This window comes from Echinops telfairi, unplaced genomic scaffold, assembly GCF_000313985.2.
Source record: "Echinops telfairi isolate 266 unplaced genomic scaffold, ASM31398v2 ScPeMD7_105;HRSCAF=385, whole genome shotgun sequence".
NCBI classification, from domain to species: Eukaryota; Metazoa; Chordata; class Mammalia; order Afrosoricida; family Tenrecidae; genus Echinops; species Echinops telfairi.
The window spans coordinates 80669-86227 of NW_022104003.1; the positions used below are offsets into that span (position 1 = coordinate 80669).

General features: G+C 42.6%; 1 protein-coding gene across 1 annotated transcript in view; it reads left to right on the forward strand.

Moving 5' to 3' along the window:
- The window catches only part of LOC101664314 (ras-related protein Rap-1b-like), a 60546-nt gene that overhangs the window by 7323 nt on the left and 47664 nt on the right, over positions 1 to 5559 (forward strand). The gene's annotated exons all lie outside the window — the stretch shown is intronic.

Consider the following 5559-nt stretch of genomic DNA (forward strand, 5'->3'; position numbering starts at 1 on the left):
TTAAATTGTGTATGACACCAGAATCCAGCATCACTCAGATGAATGGTTGGATAGCATAGGAAGGCATGTAATTCAATTCGATAGCTTTTTCTGGTAAGAGAGTTTCTGGTAACTGATGACTCAGATGTAGGCACACAATTATCTGAACTAGTAGCGTTGGGTATGATTTTTGTCAGTGAGGAACAGGCAGTTCTAGTGAAAACTACAGCTACTAAACACACTAATATGATATAGGGACTAGGACTTCAAGTTTTGGTAATTGCTACATTCGCCAACAAGACGAATATAAAACATCAACTACATTCTTTATTTATATTCCTCACAGACCCCCTCACCTCTAAAGATGAATCCCTTGTAGCTAATTTATATCTGAGACAAATGGTAAGAATTTGTTGGAAAGGTGGAAATTGCTTAGAGGATATGATTCAAAATGAACAATCACAACAACACAAAGGTTAGAATTTGCTGGTTTCTGTGTGTATGTGTGTGCGTGTGTGTGAGTGTGTGTAACTTTATTCCAAGCAGAGGGGGCAAAATGAACCCCCAGAAGACCCATCCTTTCAGCACATATAACATAGTTCCAGTGCCCACCTGGCCCCAGTGCTCATTGTCCCCCGTGCTGCCCAGTCTGTCACTCAACTCTACCCACCTCCCTTAGCCCTAGATAATCTCGCTCCTCTCCTAGGCTAAACTCAGTTTCACCACAGCTCCTTCTCTCACTGTGTTCACCACAGACAATTCTAGCAGGGAAGGAGGGCCATTCTCCAGTCAACCAGGCAACCTTACTGACCAGGCAGCCACTAGAAAGCTCATGCAGTGTTGAGTGCACCTAGGTGGCCATGTCAGAGGGGTGACATGTTAGTTCCTTTTAAGAGGCAAAAAGTGTCAAGATAAGAGAATAGGAACTTGTTATGAGGGCAATTATTTATAAGCAACCAAGACTAGGACAAAACCTGACCATTGTTTCTTAAGATGTTTTTCAAAAACTGAAAAACTAATGTAAACATATATTTTTAACTCAAAAACATAACTTATGTATTTGAGTTAAAAGTTTAACACTGTTGAACCCCTACAATGTTCCAGTGTCGGGTTTCATTCAAACTTCTGGGGATAATGACAGTGGAAGAAGAGACACAGGTCCTGCCATTTTGTAGCCCATAACTGCTGAACAGACATATGCACACCCAGGTTTATTGCTTCCTTTGGGATATCTATCTTGTTTAACCAAAATCCACTTCTATCGAGTTAAATCTGACTCACTGTGGTCCTATAGGGTGGAGTAGAACTGCTCCCTAAGGTTTCTGGAACTGGAAATACTTATGGGAGCAAAAAGTCACAACTTTCTCCCATTGATCAGCTGGAGAGCTTGAACTACTGACCTTGTAATTAGTAAGCCACCAACGCATAACCTACTATGCTACCAGGGCTCCTTTGGTAACATTTGTAAGAGTCTGAATATTAAGAATGGCTAAGTGGCACGATACTTTAATGAGGTGTGAATTTATATTTTTTCTTAGTGTTTTAGAATAACCAAAAAGAATGAGAAATAAATGCTGCTATAACACAACCCTGGTTTTGTGTTAGGAAACATGGGGCTTCCATTTTCCCCAGGGCAGTGGGGAGGCTTTGGTTGTAAATGATCTAGACCAGAAGAAGAAAAATGCCAAGTTTTTGATAGGAGGATCGATTCAAACATTTGAAGAGTAAGTCTGAGCCTTGCCTATTACCCGGCAAGCAGCACGAATATCAACTAGCAGGGCCTCAGGGAAGAGGCAGGAACTGGCTGCATAATCAGCAACCAGAAAATGTAAGGTCTGGTTGCTCCTAAAAAGAAACCAGAAATGGTTCTGTCTCACAGTTCTGTGGGTCAAGAACGCTGGTGCCCTTTCACTGACTGTGGCTTTTCCTGGGGTATTGGTGGTATTCACTGGCTGCTGGGTGGCCTGGGTATCCTGTTGTCTAAGATGGCTTCATTCCACTGCAGCAGAATTGGCTAGAAGGCTGGGCTCCTCTAGGCATCTCTTATTCTTCATGAAGTCTGTAGGGCCTTTGGGCCAAAGTCTCCAGCAGGATAGTTGGACTTCTTATCCGAGGGCTTGAGGATCATGGTGCCAATGGTTAACACTGCTGCTAACAAAAAGGTTAGGGGTTCATGATCCTGTAAACTTCGATAAGATACTTGGCACTTGTGTACGTATCTGAATTATGGTCCCTTTCCCACTTCTGTAGCCCCACCCACTAAAATGATGAGCTGATTTGCCTCGGGCATGACGCTGTGATGAATTTCTTCTGTCTGTGCTCTAGGATGAGCAACATAGGCAGAAGTCTTTGGGGTGCTATGGTGGCTTCATGTTGATGAGCTCCCTCACCCGGATGATTTCTCTTCGTCTTTTATTAAGATTTAATGGCGGAGTCTGTATAAAATAAATAAGTTGGAGGTCCAGAAGAAATACCTGCCAATCTACTTTTTATAAAGATCAGACATTCAAGACCAGAGTAACTGGTCTGACGGAGCGTGGTGGAACCCTACCATCCGAGACTGTGGGCCTTAGACACCCTTCAACCCTGAACGTGAGACTACCCCTGGACATCAATTTTCCAACCAAACCATAGACAGGCCTATAAAGTGAATAACACCAAGAGGGATTTACTCCTCGAACAATTGATCGGGTGAAACTAAAGGGCACCATTTGCGCAAAAGCCGAGTTCAGAAGGCAGGGCCTGGAAAGAAGGACAAAAGGAAAAGGTGAACTCCAAGAGGAAGTGGCAAGTGAGAACTGCCACTAATATCACAACACAAAATGTGTCTGAAATATCTAATTTTCTCTGTAAAAATTCACAAGAATATCACACACACAACTGTCATTTTAAGTCCTGTGGAGTACAGACAGTTCTACTCTGACACGATGGGTCTCCATGAGTCAGAATATAGATAGCAACTGGTGTTGAGGGTCCAACAGCCCAAGGTGAATGCTGTCAGTTCTAAAGGCTAGGACTAGAACCGGCATGACATCTCTTTTGCTGAACTCTGCAGCTCAGAGAAGATGCAGGCTAGTTCTGCCGCAATGGGGAATGTCAAAGACTTTGTGGCTTTCTTAAACTATTCACAGTGCTCTTGAGATGGTTGGACTTCAGGCTTTGGGGCTCATAAACTTGGCTAGATTCTCAGGGCTCAAGCTTGGCACTGGATCACCAGCTGTCCACCTTCATGGAAGCAGCATGCAGATTTGCACAATTTGCCCATTAGTGTTGACCAGCATTAACTTAAAGAGCTGTGGTAGTTAGATAGTTTTATGTCAAATTGAATTTTTAAGATGCATTTTTTTGGGGGTGGCCTTCTTATAAGGGGGCCCAGGGAGAGGGAGAAACTGGGACCCAACTACTCTATGGACTTTACCTATCTGATTGCTTTGGCTCTGCTGCTGACAGTGAGAGCTGTCAGTGAGAGCTGTCAGCACCTGGCCACATTTTCACCGACTTTGGATCCATTCAACATTCACCCACTAGCATGTGATCTTCCTATTTCCAGGTCACCATTCTATGTTACTGGCATTCAGGCTACATGAGTCTGCAGAGGGACTTATGGACTAGAAGTGAATTTATGGTCTTGAGTAGGGCTGGGCTTGGATGCCTTCTTGATATATAAATGCTTCTTGATATATGGCTCGTTCTTATACACAGATGAGTGTCACTGGAAATGGGGACTAACACAGGGACCCTGGTGGGTTAAGTGTTGGGTTGCTAACTTCAAGATAAGTGGTTCAGACCCACCACTATTCTGTGGGAGAAAAATGAGGCTGCCTGCTACTGTAAAGATTTATATTTATAGCCTCGGAAACCAAAGAAGTTCTACTCTGTTCTATATGGTTGCTATGAATTGGAACCCAGTCTATGGCAGTGGATTTTCATTTTTTAGCATAGACTTTATAAAAGGTGGAGCCCTGGTGGTGTGGGCTACATGTTGGGCTTTTAACCACAAGGTAAGCTGTTTGAACCTAGCAGCTACTCTGGCAGAGAAAGATGAGGCTCCCTTCTTCAGTAAAAATTTATTGTCTCAAAAACCTACAGGGCAGCTCTATTCTGTCCTTATGGTTGCTATGAGTCAGAACAGATTCAATGGTAGTGAGTTTGGTTTGGTTTATAACAGAGTGCTAGTGCTGCCCCCTACTACTGGTCATCTGTGTCACATACAAATACACTTGTCTGAGAGCCTGCGCTTCCATGGCTAAATCGTATAGCCTGTGGCAGGACTGTGGAAGCATGGGCAGGTGGGGTTGGGGGTTTCCTAATTTTCACAAAGGTGTCTGAAGGGCTAACAAAGACCCTGAAGGGTTCCACTCCCAAATTTCAGAATAGTGTAAGTATCTAGGGACCTTTGAAGAGTGTGAACTTTAGTAACACCTAAGGTTGAATATTTTCTGCCAGACTGGTGCAATGAGGACTCAGAGAACAGTTGGCCTTAAAAGAAATTAGGAATATGGGGTTTCAACATTTCTTTTAAAACATATTGTGGAGTAAAATCAAGTCTACTACCTCTAAGGACCTTCTGAGGTTTAAGAAGGTGTATGATAGGATTTGTCTGTAATTTCTTATAAACATGAACTGTATTAATGGATTCATATTTATTTTTGCTAATGTTTTTATAAACAGTGCAGTGAGGACATGTTGTATAATTCACTTTGCACACAGGTGCAGGTTTTTCTGTAAGACACGTATAGATATGTTTTAGAATCAGAATTACTGAGTCAACAGAAAAGGTCATTTTTTAACTTAGATGCTGTTGATAGCCCCTATCTAACCAACTCCCCAATCATGGCAAACTCTTTCCCCCCAACTCATGCGCAACAAAAGAAATTGGTGCCTAGTCTGCCCTATGCCCATGGCTGGTTGCAGCGTAGACTCTTGTGATCCCCAGGGGTTTTGTTGACTGATTTTCAAAAGAAGAACACCAGGGTTTTTCTCCCTCATCTGTTTTGTCCGGAAGCTCAACTAAACGCTGTTCAGGATCAAGGCAACACTCAAGTATCTACTGACAAACTATGGTGGCTGTGCATGAGGTGCACTGGCCAGGAAGCCAACCAGACCCCCCCATGGAAAGTGAGAATTCTACTACTGACCCAGACCCACTGCCATCGAGTCTGTGATGTTTCATAGCAACCCTGCAGTACAAGGAAGAACTGTTCCAGTGTGTTTTCGAGACTGTAACCCTTTATAGGAGTAGAAAACCCTGCCTATCTCCCACAGAGTGACTGCTGCTTTCAAACTGCTGACCTTGTGGCTAGCAGCCCAAAGCACAATACCCCTACACTACCATGAGTTGTCAAATTTCCCTCAAAGGCAATGGTAATAGCTTAATTCTTCCAAAAAATATATGTGCAATTTTTATAATGTACTCATGTTACTTTTTTTCATCATAAGTGCTATTTATTTTTATTTTTTATTTTTAAAGTCATTTTATTGGGGGCTCATACAACTCATCACAATCCATACATACATCAATTATGTAAAGCACATTTGTACATTTGTACATTTGTTACCCTCATTATTCTTTTAAAAAAA